Raw genomic sequence first — 21,284 nt, 5'->3', positions numbered from 1 at the left:
ATCATCTGTCACGTCCTTACGGATCCATCAGATCCAATAACCCTTGCATTAGACGCCTTCAGCTCTGACACTAGGAGCAGCCTTAGGAACCCGGTAACCGTACTCCTCGAACTTGACAAAGAGTTCAGCGCCCAACCTAAACATCAGCCCGCTGAGTTTCTCGCCGGATTCTCTCAACAGGTTGAGATTCCGATCCGGTAGTAGATACATTCGCGAAGCAGCTACTCTTGAGTTGTTAGGTATCCTTCGGAGGCGCACCCCTCCTGACTAAGCATTTGCTCACCCACCTATTCTGGTGAAACTGGAGAGACCTCAGGGCCAACAGTAATCCCTCATTCATAATCAGCTCATTACGTCTATAAATATCACATCATTGAGATACGAAATCGAAATCTCAATTGAGTTTTATACCGGGTTTCTCATTCTTCAAATAAAAACGCGGCAAATATAGGCATACCTACCCGTGCGGACTCACCACACCTGTCACTGATAATGTAAGAAACTACCCAAATACGGATCTACTAAAAAAATTAATACAAACTTTGAGCTTCGGTCTGATTACTTAGCCATGGAAATTGCTCATGGAAAACCGCTTTCATCTATTTCCTTTTTAAATCCCAAAAAGAAAGAGGCTTCCATTGAAATAACGCGTAAATTATCTTCACGTGTTACACGTTCGAAACGGATGCACGCGACCATTTCCAAAGTTCCCGGGCCGCATTTAACACATTCTCCTTGCGTTCTCGGGCAACAAAATTTTCGAACGTAACCATTTTATTATTAGTGTAGATATAGACTTGCACGGAAACCCGTCTCTCTCGTTTGTGTGCGTGTAATGCGATACAAAATAATGTAGTAAATTATAATAAACAATTTAAATTAACTTTTTAGTGTGCATCATGCCTGTCTATGCACCAAGTATCCTCCTCCCGCAGGCTTCCGCCTAAGGAGTCATACATTTTAATGTTGAGGTATGCTTTATATAAATAAAAAGCCGTACTAACAAATACTTCTCTAAAGAACACTGTAAGCACTTCATTTTTACCACCATACTTACGAACACCTCAAGATTTTCATTAGTTTCGTAGATAGAATCTTGTTTGTAAAGTGGAAAAATTATGGTTTCTGTATTTATATAAATCTGACGAAGATATATGAAATGATACTGAACTGTTTCTATATTTGCCTTTATTAGATCATCTTTACTAGATCATCATCATAGATGCGCGTAATGCAAAAAAAATTTGAAAAGCTACATGAAGTAACTTACTTCCACAAAGACAGATTAAAACCGTGCAATGAAAATCAAAACTAGCAAAAATTACCATTTGCGTAATGAAGATACAATTGAGACACAGATTTCAAGTGTCAACATAGGTCGCAACATTCGTCTTCTGCTCCGTAAACCACTTAACGCAAGTTGGACCGCAAGCTCATTCGACAGTAGGATTTCAAAATATTTTTTTAAAAACTTTCAACAGCTATTTTATCTTGTCAATTTCGCATTTCTTACACCCTGTTCTATACAATTAAATCTCAAAGTGGGTTTATTCTATTGAAAGTTCTTCTAACTCCAATTACCACTGAACACCCGATAGACCGTGACCACATCTTCCTTATAATCAAAAAACGACTTTAATTACAGGACGCTAATGACTATTATGAACTCCACAATAAAAACAAAAGAACCAAATTAATTTTACAGCACACGTTCCAAGTGAAGCAAACCAATCACAAAAACGTAATCATAACATAACAGACGCACCCAAAACCATTTTAATGGGCCGAAATGCATTTTAAATCGATTCGTTCCCATTCCGACGGCCCGCAGTGTAAAGTGCACTGCACTGTGCATTTGCCAAAATATTTTTTTCTAAATATGTAACCGAGTTCGTTAACCCCGGCCTCCTATCGGCGGAACGACTTAGATCGCGTCTCGCGCATACACAAACGTAATATTGTTAAAATACACATATATACACTATATATGTAATTATCATGTAAATGTGTTTGTGTGCAGTTTAATGGCATGACTTGTATTTTTTTTAGATAATGACGCAGTTAAATGTATAGGATTCAACACGCTGTGTGTTTTTGGGTGTAGGCAGAAAACTACGATTCAGCAGGGCGTATTGTGAGCACGGATGGGTTTGAAGGGTAAAACAGCCTCTATGCAACAGACCTCATGTCTCAAGGTGAGTAGCAGCATTTACATTTTTATGTCTACGTTATGTTATTAGTTAAAAATAATTGCACAGCTTGAGAGCATTTTTTCCTTATAAATATTATTGTTAAAAAAATATTTGTTTTTTGATTTCATAAAAGAGCATGTACGTAATAAAGTTTGTATTAAAAATAATATGAATCCTGTTCTGGCCTCACATTGTAATTAATCTATATATGAATACGTGAAGCAAAAACTTTGTATCCCTTTTTACGAAAATTGCACAGACGGAGGAGTATGAAATTTTCCACACTTATAGAGAACATAGAGAAGAAGTGCACAATGCTAATTTTTTTTTTAAATAATGCATAAAAAATACATTAAATCAATAAAGACAACATTACACACACTACATACCATGTATTTGACACACACATGCATGCATACTATTTATTGTCAAACTTTTGTTCTCAAATTTGTGGTCAAATTGAGAATAGATTAAATATTGTTTGTCTTTATTAATGTTTTTTATAGTGTAGTCTTGGCGAAATTTGTGATTATAGAAGTATAAAATACAATCATAATAGTGTACAACCTTACAATTCCAATTAATAATAGTCGAATTTCGACTACTGCGGGACCTCTAGTCATCAGTAATTACACAAATTTATTAAACATTAGGCACAAAATACAGATAACTACACTGACATTAATGTTCTTCTCTGGTGTATTTGTACGGGATTTTCTTTCCAAATTTAAATTGACCATTCCAAATATGCAAAAATAAAAAAAAACCTCCAGTGAACTTTTAACTAAATGATTACTTTTTTAATTGGTAAAATGTTTAGACGAGTTTACGGTTCACCTGGTATTAAGTGGTTACCGGGGCCCATAGGCATCACCTTGAGATGCGAGTTCTAAATCACAATTTTTACAGTTCATCGGCTGCTCCACCTTTCAAACCGAAACGCATTACTGCTTCACAGTAGAAATAAGTTATACTACCAATGCAGTTTTATTGCCTTTATTGGCAGACGAGTACCTGATAGAAAGTAGCCATTGTCATCCAGGCACGTCAGCAATACCAGGAGTTACAACCAAACCGCTGTCTGCTGCTGATTTCTAAAACAAGTTATTTTTTTTTTTAATGCTTAGATGGGTGGACGAGTTCACAGCCCACCTGGTGTTAAGTGGTTACTGGAGCCCACATACATCTACAGCGTAAATGCGCCACCCACCTTGAGATATAGTTCTAAAGTCTCAGTATAGTTACAACTGCTGCCCCACCCTTCAAACCGAAACGCATTACTGCTTCACGGCAGAAATAGGCGGGGTGGTGGCACCTACCCGTGCGGACTCACAAAAGGTCCTACCACCAGTAAATTTCAGGTAGTTTTAGGTAGAAAAAAGTCTTTTTTTTTTTTCAAAATAATGTTTTTTTCTGCCTAATCACTGGTAGCCTAAAGAGCAATCCCAACTACGCTCGGACTGGACAAATCAAGTGAAATAAATGAAGCTATCGTCATATTATGACAAAAGCCCCTTCACAATAACAATATCTGCTATAAACCGCAAAACTTCCACTTAACAATGAGTTTCGCTGCCAACAGCGATCATTTAACCGGTTAATAGAACTAAAATACCAAACTTACGTTTTTGGTTAGATAAGGGCAACCGTCCCTTGACCTCAGAGGTCGTACAAGGTCGCGAGGGTAGAATAGTTAACATAAAGAGGGTCGGATTCAATGACCAAGTTAACTTGAAGGTATTACCTGAAATTTACACTTGGTTAACTTTTTTTAATTTTATTGATGGGTAGACGAGCTCACAGCCCACCTGGTGTTAAGTGGTTACTGGAGCCCATAGATATGTACAACGTAAATGCGCCACCCTTCAAACAGAAACGCATTATTGCTTCACGGCAGAAATAGGCGGGGCGGTGGTACCTACCCGTGCGGACTCACAAGAGGTCCTCCTACCAGTAATAACTTTACTGATCATCTTTAGGTAAGCGAAATCGAAGAGGAGAATTTCTCGTCATCTTGAACCACGAGGTCCAAACCTCAAATGGCTTCGAAGACAGCAAGTGATGGGGAGTGGTCACCGTCAGTCATAGACATTAACAACTCAGCCAATCGCAGTTATCTTCACTGCAAGCCGCATTTACTGGAATCCAAAGAGTCACTTAAACTAGAATACATAGCATATAATATAGAGCACCAGACAAAATACGTATTAAAGAAATGCTATCCATGCAAGCAGAGTGGTATGAATTAAAAACTTTTGGGTGGCGAGTAATGGAAGGCAAAGAAAATCTAAGCCTCTTAAACTATGAAGACATCATTATATTAATCTATATTGAGTACCAATACAAAACTAGATGATGACTAGGTTTTTTTTTATAACGCCATCTTGTTGTGTATTTAAAGAGGTTAGTTGCCCTCAATTAATAAAAATAGTATTACTATTCGCCAACAGATGTCGGGAAGAGTTGATTATTGAAAACACGAATAAAACAACATTTTCTGAAAACAAATCGTAGCTAGATCGATTTATCGCCCCCGAAATCCCCTGTATACTAAATTTTATGAAAATCGTTGGAGCCGTTTCCGAGATTCAGATTATATATATTTTAATATACAAGAATTGCTCGTTTAAAGGTACTAGAGGTCCCACAGTAGTCGAAATTCGACTATAATTAATTGGAATTGTAAGTTTGTACACTATTATGATTGTATTTTATATTTCCATAATCACAAATTTCGCCAAGACTACACTATAAAAAATATTAACAAAGACAAACAATATTTAATCTCAATTTGACAACAGACGTCAAGAACAAAAGTTTGACATTAAATAGTATGCATGCGTGTGTGCGTCAAATACATGGTATGTAGTGTGTGTAATGTTTTTTTATTGATTTAAAGTAACATTTATGCATTTTTTTAAAAAAAAATAGCATTGTGCACTTCTTCTCTATATTCTCTATAAGTGTGGAAAATTTCATACTCCTCCGTCCGCGCAATTTTCGTAAAAAGGGATACAAAGTTTTTGCTTCACGTATTAATATATAGATAAGATGTACGTATTAAAGAAGCGCTATCCATATAAGCAGAGTGTGGTCCGAATTGAAAAGTTTTGGGTGGCGAGTAATGGATAGCAAAGAAAATCGAAGCCTCTCCTCTGGCGATATGTCTGGCTATGGGACTCCAATGCAAATGGATAACATCTAGTCACAACATCAAGATCACAAACGATTCTTATCCTTGAATTCGGTCGATGTTCCGACACGCTGCAATCAAGACATTATGTATTTAGTTATAGTACGTGTATAGTATAATCATATTAGCATTGAATGTGTGCGTTTGTTTTTCGACTGATGTTATGTTATGTGTGGAACGTATTTTTGTTTGTTGAGTTTATTTTCCGTGCAAAGCGATTCCGTTGAGGTAGGCTGTGTTCACGCCAAGGTCTCTCTCTAGGATCTAGAGACGGAGGCGCTCGCTGCCGACTATGCTGACAAAGAGAGAGTCACGTCCTGATGCAGCGGAAGTTTGAGCCCGGAGACCTGGATATATCACCTTCGGGGTGTTGCAGGTGCTAACGGGACACGCCTACTTCTGCCGCTAGTTTTCCGGAGGAATCCGACGATGGAGTGCCACCACTGCTGTGACTGCGACGAGGACACGGCGAAGAATACGCCAGCGTACTGCCCCGCTTTCGTGGAGTTACGCCGCGTCATTGTCGCAAAGACAGAACCGGATCTGTCACTGCCACCGTAGTAGAGTTCATCCATACTACCTGGAGCCATTGCGTTCATCGACAGTGCGTTTCCAGAGATCTTTTTGCCACGTACCATCCGGCGTTGGAATGAGCTCCCCTCCACGGTGTTTCCCAAGTGCTATGACATGTCCTTCTTTAAACGAGGCTTGTGGAGAGTACTTAACGGTAGGCAGCGGCTTGGCTCTGCCCCTGGCATTGCTGACGTCCATGAGCGACGGTAACCACTCACCATCGGGTGGGCCGTATGCTCGTCATCCTATACGGCAATAAAAAAAAATTAACGATGCTCGGCAGCGACGAGTTAAGACGAGAGGAACTACTACCGATCCGGATACCAGAGTAGGGCATTCGTCCAGCTTCAGCTTCTGTGAGGAGGTAGTCTCCTCTTAATTATGCTCACGGGGCGATATGATGGAGTCGTGGCTCGGTGGCACCAAGAGGATGAGACGACGCTGCAGCGGCCGCGTTCCTCGTCGTGCATTCCTATGACGGCTTAACACCAGCGAGCCGTAAGCTCGACTAAGCTCACCTAAAACAATAAAAAAAAACAACTAACACTCTCAAATACAGTCTTAACTTCCGTGTAACTTCCAGGGTGAAAGCTTTATGTAGTTTTAGCGACATTTTTGCAACTTTACAGAAGAGAACGATTAGATAGCGGTTAGGTTAAACATTAGGCAGCGGCTTGGCTCTGCCCCTGGCATTGCTAACGTCCATGAGTGATGGTAACCACTCACCATCGCGTGGGCCGTATGCTCGTCTACCTAAACGGGAAATAAAAAAAAAGAGATAGGCTGAAATATAAAAAAATATCATAAAAATAAATAATAGTTGAAAAAAACTAACAAAATACGCTTATATATAAAATCCAACTAAAAATAGAAAATAAATTTTAATAAATTTGAATTAAAAATAGTGTAAGAAAAAATTATTTAATTTAAAAAAATTTTATTGTATGCCAAATTTCGAGTTAATCCGATGTTTTGAAGGGGTCAAAATCATATTCAAAGATTCCGTTACATACTAACATACATGCGTCTGAAGCTAATAAAAGCGTGTTAATAAACTTCTTCAGCTATTTGAATGGAGTAAACATATTTAATTGTAGTTCAATTAAAAACATCGAACTGTTGAGATGCTAATATACAAAAAAACCTTTAATTACAAAGATAAATGTGTTGTCGTATGAAATGAAATGTCGCTTTAACGAAATAGAATTTCACCCCTCGGAATATTAACTAAAACATTATAAACATATTACCGACGCATTAAACATAAAATCTAATTAGAAACGATCCCATAAACTCTTAACGACAACCTTGAACGACCTCACAGCTTACATTCACACACACACATATAACACGCCATCAACAAAACCCCATGTCCGAGCAAGGTAACCTTGAAAATTCCGCACTATCAATAGACTCGTACGAAAGAGATGGCTGTATTCTCGGGGAAGGGTGCGAGAGGAATGCAACAACAACATAAGAAACGCAAGGTCTCCGGGTAGTGGGTCAACCTGTCTAGCCGACGTCTAGCACCCACACTACCGCTTTTCGTACAGTTTACAAAACAACATCTTAGAAAACGTTATATTATTAAATATTATTCAAACTGCCTTTACAGTTACTAGCTTTTATTTATTTATTTTATTATATTATTTATCATAAATATCTCTATAATACTATTCGTGAAGACCGAAGAATAATTAAAATAGCTAGTTTTTACGTAATGACATAGTATATTCATAGACACATTTCTCAGATAAATCAATTTTGCTCGCTAAATAAAACAATAATTATATTATTTCCAATTGAATGATAAAAGACTCAATTCAAATACTTAATTTTTATTTTATTGCTATTAGACAAGTTAACGGGCATAATTTTAAGCAGTTACGGCAGCTGTAGGCAGCGGCTTGGCTCTGCCCCTGGCATTGCTGAAGTCCATGGGCGACGGTAACCACTCACCAGCAGGTGGGCCGTATGCTCGACTGCCTACAAAGGTAATAAAAATTTTTTAATTGAGTCTATATGAGACGAAATGAAGCTAGATATATCTTACTCGTCCTGTCGTAATGCATGGTCAGTACGCAACAAAAATAATATTGTATTATAACAAAATCACTAACACTTTTTTTAGAATCTTACCACGTATATACTACCATATATTAAGTGTGCCAGAGACTAAAAAGCTTAAAAATGAATTTGAATATAGTATTTTCATCCGCATTCACTTGTCATAGTAATAATTAAAGCTGCTTCGATGACTTTTGCGTTTATTGTTCACATTATATCGATCGGTGAAAAGCTAAAAAGCTATTTGGATTAAGCGACATTTTGCTTATTTATCTTTGTAATTAACAGATGCGTTTTATTGTGTATGTAAGTTCTTTTTTTTCTTGTCCTATAGTTGTAATGAATATTGTGAACTTAGCACATTAAAATTTGTTCTTTGTGTTAGTTGTGCGCGCATGGCTTATGTTACAAGCCAAATTTTTTACTTTTTTTTATTTATTCTGTATCTTTTCTTTTTTAGCTTGTAATGTGTCTTGCCCAGCTTGTTTGTGTCTAATAAATAAATAAATAAATATTGGTATTAGTATCAACGGTTCGATGTTTTTAATTTAACTTCAATGATGTTTACTCCATTCAAACAGCTGAAGATGTTATTTTGTTTATGTGGTATTTTTCCAAAATTTGAACTTTAAATGACTCTCGTGTAAAGTTGCAAAAATGTCGCTTAAACGAAATAGCCTTTCGCCCCTCGATATTATTACGAATGTTCCGAGAATTTGACTTTTTTTTGTTTTTCCTCCCTAAACTGATAGCCTTGAGAGGCTATTTCAGCGGAACCTTAAATAGTAGGTGACCTCACGGGGCTCAAACCTGACGACGTTGGTAACACGGACCCTAGCAACGGCAGTGCTTCGCAGAATCTACCACCGGGTCGGGAACGCGACTCACTGAGAAGATCCGGCGAGAAACTCAGTGGGCTATATCTGTGGGTTAATTTACTCGTCGAGCCCTTCGTCGCAAGCGACGGGTTCGACGAGAACGGTGACCGGTGGTTGAGGTACCTAAAGGCACCGTTAGTGGATCGGGAGGATCCGAAATGACGTGTTCGGGGCGACGACGACTGCTTTCCATTCTTTCCGCAGGATCGGGAATGTAGTTACCGGCGACCACGATGAGAGGGTTCTCGTGTCGTGCCGCTTTATCGAAGTGGAGGATTTGACAGTTTTCGTTTAAACGTATATATTTAACTATATGTCCGAGACGGTCATTAGTTTAGTAGCTAAACGAAACGCAGCACGATTCCCGAGAGATGGCAACACGATTGCGGTATCGTCGGAACTCGGCTAACTGCGTGCTACGACAGAGCCTAGCCGATGGAGACGCATAGACACCATCACACTTTCCAACCAGCCTTCTTGAAGAGCGGTGCCTCCGTCCTAAGAACTGTCATTCGTTTTCGTTTGCTAACGTCAAGAGAAGATTTCTAAATTGCTCTAAGAGAACAAACGTGATTGGTGTACTCAATATTTCTCTTAGCTCGATCACCCTATTCGCCCCTACGATGTCTGACGATGGTGTTAATAATTGTGGCTTCCGATATATATATTTTAGTCGCCAACTCTCATTTTATAGGAAATCCTAGTTTGAAACCCGAAGACCGTGTCCTACTTATGTCCAGTTATTATTTAATATATTCAAAAATGATCCGTTAGTTATTTTGAATATTATATAATCCTAAAATTAAAATAGTAAACCCAAGACTAATAATAACTGGGCACAAATCGTGCACTGTCATCTGGCCCAAATTTGATTTCCTGTGTTGTGGGTACCAGAGACTGACATACTCACACTTATATACGTTTAAATATATACGTATACAGATAAGAAACACCCAGACAAAGAACAACTGAGCCCGTTCATCACACGAATGCTTGCCCGATCTGCGAATCGAGCCGAATTATAATTTGCGTAATTACTGGTGGGTAGAACGTCTTCTGATTCTGCACGGGTAGGCAACACCACCCTCCCTATTTCTGCCGTGAAGCAGTGATGCGTTTCGGTTTGAAGGGTGGGGCAGCCGTTATATATACTGAGATCTTAGAGCTCTTATCTCAAGGTAGATAGCAGCATTTATACTGTAGATGTCTATGGACTCCGGTAACCACTAAACATTAGGTGGGCCGTGAGCTCGTCCACCTACTTATGCAATAAAAAATGAAATAAAAAACCCATGACCCTAGGAACAACAATCAGGGCCGCTAACTACCGCACCACCGAGTCAATTGACCGTAAAAATAGTTTTAATTAAATGGAAAATGATCGATTATTATAGTCATTTCTGCAATCAGTACATTTCACACACACGCGCTCGTCGAGAACTAGTTGTGTGTCGCACACGGGCCGAGTGTAGACGTCATCCTCACATGAACCACCAACGAACATTGTGCCTTCACGTGCTATATATCTACATCACATCCAAGCTATAAACCTCTCGGGTATTTCCAGTATGAAGCTCTGGCTAGTAACCACTTTTAATAGACCCGTACTGTGATGTATATGAACACAACTAACATAGATTATAAGGAATGTTTCATACATCACAGTACATTTGCGCATCACCAAAAACATACTAACTTAGATAAAAGATTCGACGCTTGAAAGGCAAATGTGACTAAGCGACAATGCGTGAACTTTACAGTAGGCTAATTTAAAGTTGAAATACCTGAAAAAAATTATATTTTAACGAATCTAGCTGTAGGATTGAAATCATTTTAATAGATCTAGAAATATATTTTCATGCGCATCGAATATGGTTATTGTCTATCATTTATGTACAAAGCAGTTATTGTCGCTTAAGCCTTGTTCGGACTAGGCGACTTCGCCCGAAAATAGAACAAAATGGATTGACTTGACTAAATTATTTACTAGCCTACTCGACTAAATTTTTGGTGCTCAGATACATTTAGCTACTAAATTACACGGTACTCGACTAAAATACTCGCCTAGTCCGAACAAGGCTTTAGTCACGTTTGCCTTTCAAGCGTCGATAAATATGTTGGATTGGGATTTTTGGCACATAAAATAAAATCATTCCAATGTTGACAACACTTTTATTCTTCTTTCCTAAAATCTTCTCTATTATAATAATTAAAAATCAACTGACACCTTTTACGCCTTGCTCATTCCATCGCCTTCGCCATCTTCCTTTTTCTCTGTCATTTTCTCTATCATTCCCTTTTCCCTTTCTTTCCGTTTTCTCTCACTTACATCTTGTCGCTCCGTTCCACACTCTTTTCATACGTTCCGTTCTTACGATATGAATGTAAGTTTTTATATAAAACTACTAACAAATAAGAATGACTTACTATGTTATTTAAAAAGGAAATGTGAAATAAAGGCTTTTAACATTTACGTTATGTTAGAAGAGTAAAATATTAAATGCGTCTACTGACATTATCTTTAACTATGTCAAAACAGTACGAACAGATTGATATGCTTCCAGTCTACTAGTAGAGGTTTGTTTTACATCTTGTTTTAGGAAATTTTGAATGATTAGTGTTTTTTTTTGTTCAGTATTCATGAAGTGACCGTAATATGAATGCGTTGGATCGTGAACGTTTTCTTAAAACTAGCTCGCATCATCACGTAAAATGAGTACCTATATCACGTAATTATGTATTCAGTATTATTCATTAAATAGACAACTTCCGTAAGACTTTCGTATTAAATCTTATAGCTTTATAAGTTAGAGTTAGAGAGTTCCTAACGGTAAGCAGCAGGTTAGTTCTGCATTTGACATTGCAGATGTCGATGGGCGACAATAACCACTCACCATCATGATGGCCGTATACTCGTCTGCCTACAAGGGCAATAAAAATAAAAAAGGTAAAAATGAAATCTGCCATCTGGCTGTCTTCAGAGAGGATCACATATCCTGATACTCGCTTCGTATAACTTTTCTTCTTCTCACCTTTATCCCGCGTTATTTAAGGTCAGTTCAGCATGTCTTCTTGTCGCATTCCTCATGTCTGTGTCCATCGTGACCAATCGTGACCATTTCCTCCCATTATTTTATTTTATTTTATTTGATAGACAAACAACGAACATAAACTAAATAAAATCTAACCTTACAACTAAACACCTGTGGGTTACTCCATCTCCAAACACCATTTAAATTTCTCCGCACTTAAATAGCTAAAAACTGTGGCATCGCACCGCCTAGAATTAAAAATTAATACAAAACTTACATACGAATATTATTTATCTATTACTCTCACACTTGAGTATAGTAGATTTGAGTTAACTTTTACGCGATCGAGAACGTTAAATAACTCTCACTAAGCACACAGGTCTTATGGAAGTAATACTTCAATATCATTAGTGCATGATGATGCAGTGATGTTTTTATTGTGCTCAACTAAATATCCACTTGATTCTTTAAAAGTTTTGGTTCAGGCTATGATCTCAAGATGTACATACATAATGCGAGTGGCAGGAAGCTGTATACCTGTACCATATATAATATACCAAAGTCGTTGTTTTGATAAATAAATAGCTGACCCGACAACGCTGTTTTGCCATATGGATTATTTCTGGGAAATATTGTCACGCCGGTAAGAGTAAAGCCATCTATCACCGAGTAGTCGAACAAATATCGAGGGATCTAGTAGCATTTAGAACGTTGGAGAAGTACAACGCCATCTATTGTCAGATAGCGGAAACACACAATACTCGACTTGTGTGGAATATTCTCGATAATTCTAGGCATGTCGTATCGACTATAAAAGCTTTGCAGAGATGGCACGCAGTCAGTGTGTAATCGAAACTACTCGAAGCAAAGCGGAAGTAGCGAAGTGATAATTTTAAAGCGTTTGTGAAGTGTTTTAAGTGTTCTAAGTGCTAATACAGTGTTAACTTGTAATTTGGTAGACTTTTATTTATACCGAACCTCAGCGCGTAAAAATATGTTTCTTTGGGTGGACCACCCTCAACATTTAGGGGTACGGAAAATAAATGTTGACCAATTCTAAAATCGATATGCAGACAAGTTTTCATGAGAATCGGTTGAGCCATTTCGAAGGAGTATGATAACAGGCACTGCGACACGAGAATTTTATATATTGGATTTATACAACAGACCTCAAAGTGCACGCAGTTGACCATGGGCTTTGTGCAATATCATTACAAGCTAGACACAATTCATATCATAGAGTTTTACTTATCTTTATAATATTATCTAAATTTTGGACAAAACATACGATCAAACAAAGGAAATATTACTTTGAAAGTGTGTGAAGGTTCGAATAATCTCTGACTTTCTCCAGACTAAAGAGCTTTCTTAAAAGGAGCTTAGTACAACTTATTTTTTTCAGGTGTAATTTGTTGTAAACTTTTCTCTTTGCTAACCGTATTTCTTGTTCTTAGAAAAGAAAACCGATTTTTATTTTTATTTTGATTACCAATGTTTATTGTTTCCTTTTCTTCTGTTTATTTAATTGTATTATTTATTATTAACATATCATTCTATGTAATTTATTTAAACGACACATCAAAGAAAGGCTACAGCAATCTTAAGCAATTTCTTATTGTTTTATTACAAGTCAAATGGTTACTTATTTAAGTGTACCACCACCTTATTCTATATACTTCATTATAAATGTCATATAGAGAAATCTGTTAAAAAAAACTTTAACTTGTGTAAAAAAATTACATTAAGAAAATAGACTGCTTTCATATAATTGTAAATAATGATAGGTCATCACAGCTTCCATCCACGAACTACAGTAATCACTGACCATCAGCCAGGCGGTATGTTCATCTATCTAGGTGATAAAATCAGTTCAGCGATATCAAATCAAAGCCATATGTAAATTGGAATAATGGCAAACTTTTCATGCCAGGTTGTAAGGGTATCCTACAATAAAAACAGAATAACTTTTTTCAGCTGAGAATAAATAGATTTTAGCATCCCCATTCCGCGTTACCCACTAATTGAGAGAAGAAATTAATTCATACTAATCGAGACACCTTGTTCAATTAATTAAAAAAAAACATTGAACGAAACAAACATGGCGCCTTCAATTCGAAAATTCAACAAACAATGAAAAAATACAATTTAAACGAAAACAATGCTCGTAATTTAAAATGTAATGACGTTCCGTTTCACGCTGGACAGACTACCACGAAAATTAAACAGTACACGAGTGTGCCGTGCCAGTTTAAAAATTATTTTTTCACTGCTTATCCAGTCTGTGTTCGGAACGTATAACAGAGAGAAAAAAAAACAAAAAAGACACTAATACAAACACGCGAATCCATCATGTGGACAACGAATTTAACGCACACATTAAAAAACATACTTAACACAGATAAACATCCGCACGATACAAATGCAAAAAGAATGCATTAAAATACGCACACATATAGAAAAACGCACACATGAAATGGAAATTCGGTGTTCTTATAATCAAAATTTGTGCATCAGTGTTTGTAACACGGTTCTCACGTAAGTGCAATGCTAGATCTACCAATATGACTACAGCATTCGAATACCAACCTTAATTCGAAAATAATAAAATTCAAAATTATTTTATACCAACTAATGATCGGTTTGCATTAAAACGTATGTGTGCGTGAACGATTCATGCCTTTTATTCCTTTTTTAAATTTCACCGTTTAGTTCAATCTATTTATTGGTCGGTATTGATGTGTGCGTTGCGGTTACGTCAGCACACGCGGTCGCGGGCGTGTGTGTGCGCGCGAAAGTGCGTAGAAAAATGGCGAGATAAATTTAATTTTAAAACAGGGTCTCTGACTGAAACGTGATTTCGATGCACATTGTTGGCAACGATCGACGGACTATTAATAAAATTAGGTATAATGTCCTGAACATAGTGAATTGAAATATTGAAATGTTACCAAATAGATATCGCGGCCCCGACTATTTTTCCCGCGAAGCTGTAATGCGATCCGGTTTGAGACAACCACACCATACAATTTAGAGTTCGACCTCAAGAAGGTTGCCGCTGTGATATCTATGATCTCCGCCATTTAACGCCGCATGAGCCGTGAGCTTTACTGGTGGTAGGACCTCTTGTGAGTCCGCGCGGGTGGGTACCACCACCCTGCCTATTTCTGTCGTGAAGCAGTAATCAGCCCACCTGATGTTAAGTGGTTACCGGGCCCATATACATCTACAACATAATGCCGCCACCCATCTTGAGATTTGAGTTCTAAGGTCTCAGTATTGTTACAACGGCTGCATCACCCTTCAAACCGAAACGCATTACTGCTTCACGGCAGAAATAGGCAGGGTGATGGTACTTACCCGTGCGGACTCACAAGAGGTATGTGTTATTATAATTAAAAATTAACTGACACCTTTTTTACACCTTGCTCATTCAACCGTGTGCTATCTTGATTTTCTCTGTCTTTCTCTTTTTCCTTTCTTTCCGTTTTCTCTCACTCACATCTTAACGCTCCGTTCCACACTCTTTTCAAATGTTCCGTTCTTACCAATCCTACCTAAATTTTTTTCTGTTATGTTAAATGCATTCACAAATATTTGCGTGCCTATTGCGAAATAGTTCGCACTACGATCGTAATTCGACTATAATCACTGCCAACTTAGGATTTAAATTCATTTTATGCAGTAAGTTTTCTCTTTTGCTTTATTATTAACATATTTCCATTATCCATATTTTTATTGACAACACTAATGATTTTCAATGGCTCTAAATATAAAATAAAATCGGTTAACCAGATAATCGGCACGTACATACCTACGTTATAAGGAGCGTACTACCGTAATTATTCTAAAATAAAAATTAACTAACCGCCCTTAAATACTCTAGCGTTTCCAGTTAAAAATCACCTCGAAAAACCTTGAAACCGCTGCAGAATTCTAACAAAAGCCAGCCCTGGGGATACCTAATTCAAAGGGTGCCTTTGAAGGGTGCCCTTTTAATTTAAAGTCCATAATCTCAGAACAAGAATTCATTGTAAACCCTAGCCGATGCAATTGATACATAAATTTTAATGGTTGCAATGGCGTCATATTCCTAATTCTGTCTTAATTCTACGCTTATGCTTTTCTTGTTCGTGTTAATTAAGTGCTTTGTCCACTGACCGGCTCTAAAGCGGCCGTCAATAAAATATTCAATATCAATTCTCGCGTTTTGAAGCGTACATGGCCTAAATACTATACTATAAGGATCAAAGCAGCTACCGATATCTCGAAATGAATACGTTCTTATCACGCGTTCACTAACGTTTTCCATATTACAAATAAAATTGATTAATAATTATGATGTAACAAAAATTAATTATGTGATAGTCTTGTGTCCCGATTTTTGGGGTATGGCAGCCTACGATTGTGTATACGATTGTGAAGTCGACTTCATAGCTCAACGTGCAAGACGATGTTCCAGTTATGATTTTTGCGTCCAGTGGACTGGCTGGACCGTGAATTTGGCAGACCCAGTATGTTCACACTGGTTGGACCATGAAGACCCAATATGGCCGACCCAAAATGTTCACTGTTCGCCTATTAGAAATTTAATTGAATCGTATAAGACCATATCTATTGTCGCATAGAAGTGCTTACTCGTTGATCAACATACATATCCAACCAAGGCGAACTGGCAACACAAAACCGACATCGCCCGAAGTATGTCTTGCCGTATCCCCCGGATCCACTCTCAGTGCTTTTAGGCTCTGCAAGCACCGGTCACCGTCCTCATCAAACTGTCGATTACGACGAAGAGTTCGACGTGCGAACTAACGCATAGACACAACCCACTGAGCTTCTCGCCGGATCTTCTCATTGGGTCGCTATTCCGAGCACGTCTCTGGCTAGGGCTACTGTTAACGAGCTTTTGCAGGCCCTGTGAGCTCACCTATCGTCACAGTATAGCTGAAATAGCCCCTTAAGTTACCAGTGAATAGGTAGGGAAAACGAGAGACTAACATATCTCACGAGATGTAATGAAAACATGAATGATACGAATATAAAGAACCTTGAAATCGGTTCAGGCATGTTAGTGTCATGTGACAAAACATCGACCCTTCCGCCCTAATTCGGAGGGAGCGTTCCCAGTTCGAGCTCTTTAATTAGACTAGCAACGAACCACGGTCGGATCCGGTCTAGACCGGTTGCGGACTAGTCCCGAATCGGTTCCTTGGCCCTGGGACCACAGGTGCGCATTAGTGCATGCGCACGCGCCTGTGTCCGTGTGTGCGTTTGGCTGCATGAGTGGCGGGTGAAATGCAACTTGTTCTAAGTAGAGTCAAGGCAGAGGATGCAAACTGTTGAATATCATTTTGGTGACAATCAATATTTATCGACGATATCGATCTGTCTTTACGTGTCATGAGTAATGGCAAATAATAACAATTTTAAATTTAATTATAAATCCTAAGATTTATAATTCCTAAGAATTATAATAAATAATAATAATAAATAAATATTTACTAACAATCACGCAACGTTAACTGATATCCCGTGATAAGTTCGTAAAGAACTTGTGTTACAGGTACCAGAAATAAAATTTTTATTATACACATACATATTATTATATTTAATATACATCCATAACCCTGGAAAAGACATTTATATTTATCATACAAATATCTTCCCTTGGCGGGATTCGAACCCGCGACCTCCTTATGTAGTGACCATGTCACTTACCACTACACCTGACGGCCGTTGACTGTTTATGTGGTATTTTTCATTGAAACAAAATAATCTTAAGAATGTTACAGCTCAATTGTTGTACGGGAGTGTTATTAAATTGTTTTGATAACAATTCAGACAAACTTATTAGAAAACTTTAGATTACTTTCCCTTTACTAATTTAGTTGGAAACAAAGAAGAATCCTGGATTCTCGTACAGCCAAATAAATATCATTTCAAAGCCTACAGACTAAAGAATAGGTCGTCTACTCAGAAGGAGGGAGAAGAGGAATTTGTTAAATTGAAAGCGTATCTAGAAGTTTCTAAAAACATCAGTAAACGCAGTAATAGTTGATAGGTCGCATTTTGGGCATATTTAGGTAGTTTTTAATGCATGATTCATAGTAGAACCACTAAAGAACATACAATACAGTGAAACTATACCTGAGACCTTATTTCTCAAGGTGGGTGGCGCATTTACGTTGTGGATTTCTATCTATGGGCTCCAGTAACCACTTAACACCAGGTGGCTGTGATCTCGTCCAACCATCTAAGCAATAAAAAAATAAAAAATAAAAACTAACCAAAATAAATCATTGTAAATCATTTTCAAGAACAAACATTTAGAGCATTATCACATATTAATACGACTAAAAACTAAAGTAATTTTAAATAAGCGCGGTAATGTTGGCAGCACCTGGCATAGAGTAATGTTACGCGGTAACAGGTCTGGAGGCGGCCATTTTGAAAAAAGTTTTTAGCGCTTTCGAATTTCGGGTACGCCTAGGACGATGACCCTAAAGCCCTAAAGCTTCGTTTATAGCTTTCTTTACTTGTAAGTTTAGTTCTATATAGGTTTGCTTATAAATATCTTTACTTTGCGCGTCCGGTTCGACGGGGTTTTGCTGTCGGCCAATTAAATTCTCGATTTTACTTGCACGTTTGCATATTATTTTAAACAGTTTAGAAATTTAAAAGTATTGGCTCAACACAAAGAACTTATGAAGTTTATTTTATTTTATTTTGTTTTATTTAATTTTGTTTTACTTGATGAATAAAGTTTTGTAGGAGTTTAAATGTTATTTCAAAGTATGGACTTAGAGTCCATCAGTAAGTATCTTCAGTCGGCATCGATGGGCCACTTTGATAAAGCAGCACGACACGAGAACCCTCTCATCGTGGCCGCCGGTAACTACATTCCCGATCCTGGGGACAGAATGGAAAGCAGTCCACGTCGCCCCAAACACGTCATTTCGGATCCTCCCGATCCACTAACGGTGCCTTTAGGTACCTCAAGCACCGGTCATCATTCTTGTCGAACCCGTCGCTTACGACGAAGGGCTCGTCGAGTAAATTAACCTTCAGACACAGCCCACTGAGTTTCTCGCCGGATCTTCTCAGCGGGTCGCGTTTCAGATCCGGTGGTAGATTCTGCGAAGCACGACTCTTGCTACGGTTCGTGTTAGCTATGTCGTCAGGTTTGGGCCCCGTGAGCTCACCTACTAGTTAATGTTACGCTGAAATAGCCTCTCAAGGCTCTCAACTAGTTAGGAAAAAAAATCAAATAAGGATCTGTTTGATGCAATAACGGTTTTTATTCCACGTGAGGAGTTTGAATTGAAATCTTGAAGAATGAATAGCCTATAAAGGAGTTTAGTAAATTGAATTTTTCTAATGAAATACGTACCTACTTAACAAATGTTCACGATTGACTTAAACGGTGAAGGAATAAAAATCAAGCCCGCAAAAATATAGTTTGCATAATTACTGGTGGTAGGACGTCTTGTGAGTCCGCACGAGTAAGTACCACCACCCTGCCTATTTCGGCAGTGAAGCAGTAATGCGTTTCGGCTTGAAAGGCAGTACAGCCGTTATACTGTACCGAGACCTCAGAACCCATGTCTACGGTGGGTGGTGGCATTTACATTGTAGAGTAGCTTCTCTGGACTTCCACAAATAATTCAAGACCAAAATTAGCCAAATCGGTCCAGCCGTTCCCGAGTTTTAGCGAGACTAACGAACAGCAATTCATTTTTATAATATAGAGATAGATGTCTATGGGCTCCCGTGACCATTTAACACTAGGTGGACTGTGAGATCATCCACCCACCTAAGCAATAAAAAAAGGTTATTTGTTGCCGCCCATAGGCAGACGTTGCGGTTTATCTGGTGTTAAAAATCGTAAGGTGTCACGATGTTGATCACACTTATGAGGTCGCACACTTATTTACCATGTTACGAATATAGTCCTGCCGCATAATTAGGTAGCCTGGGCGGTCAACATACCTTCAATAAATACTGTTTCTCTAGTGACGTCACAACCCCAGAGTTATCTACACGACATGAAATAAAATACATCGTTGACGACATATAGGAATTTATATACGTCTTCCAGGGGATTTTCAGAGGGTTGGGACTTTCCGATAGCCCACCGCCCTCCCGCCCCCGGGGGAGGGTCTGTGGTCGCCTGAACAAATACTCGAAAGAGGACGCTAATTTGATTCCTATTTGTTGCAAATAACATATGTGTATTTTACTTTTTTAAGCTGTTTGCATGTAATTTATTCTTTATTGCTTAGATGGGTGGACGAGCTCACAGCCCACCTGATGTTAAGTGGTTACTGGAGCCCATAGACATCTACATCGTAAATGCGCCAACCACCTTGAGATATAAGGTCTAAGGTCTTAGTATACCTATAGTTACAACGATTGCCCCACCCTTCAAACCGAAACGCATTACTAACGCGATACGGTATTCCGAATGCCCTTTATGAGCTGTCACCTGGAAGTTTCAAGTTAATAAATGGGAATGTTCTGAGGAATTATTCGAGATGATCCCCTCATCTCCTTTTTATCATCGCACCTCCTGCCATCGGAGCAGAGTTCATCCATATTATCTGGAACTGCTGCGTTCATCGACAGTGCGTTTCCAAAGATCTTTTTTGCCACGTACCATCCGGCTTTGGAATGAAATCCCCTCCACGGTGTTTTCCGAGCGCTATGACATGTCCTGGCATTGCTGACGTCCATGAGCGACGGTGACCACTTACCATCAGATGGGCCGTATGCTTGTCTACCTACAAAGGCAATAAAAAAAAGTCCCCTGAAATAAACCTTTTATATTGGGTTACGTGTACCTAACAGCCCACCTCGTATTAATTGGTTACCAAAACCCTTAACCATGACAATGTTAATGCCGCCACCTACCTCAAGACATTAATCAAAGTTTCAGGTGCATTAGCACCATTATTACCAGTGTGGGCTTACATATGCCTTATTACCAGTAAGCACTGTGTACGAGTCATGTATCGTACAGGGCCAGCGCGCACATCATATTGCAGACCGATGCATTTTACGTCAAAGTCATTCATTTTCGAGTCAGTTCGTGTACCGCCATCAGCAAGGCGTCGCGTACTCGCATAATGTCATTGTTATCATATAAATAATTATAATCAGCATACTCCTATCAATAAACAATTAATCACTATCGGAGTTGTTATCATTATCACAGCAGAGGGTTGTGCGGACAAACCGTACACACTGATTGACAGTTAAAGTACCTTGATAGACCTGGACGAGCACCAACCCATCTCTTCGCAAGGGTGTCGTAAAAGGCGACTAAAAGATTAACCAATGGGCAGTGCGT

The sequence above is a fragment of the Bombyx mori genome, chromosome 8 (genome assembly GCF_030269925.1).
Source record: "Bombyx mori chromosome 8, ASM3026992v2".
In the NCBI taxonomy this organism is placed as follows: Eukaryota; Metazoa; Arthropoda; class Insecta; order Lepidoptera; family Bombycidae; genus Bombyx; species Bombyx mori.
The sequence above is the reverse complement of the archived record's forward strand: the minus strand, read 5'-3'. Positions refer to the sequence as shown.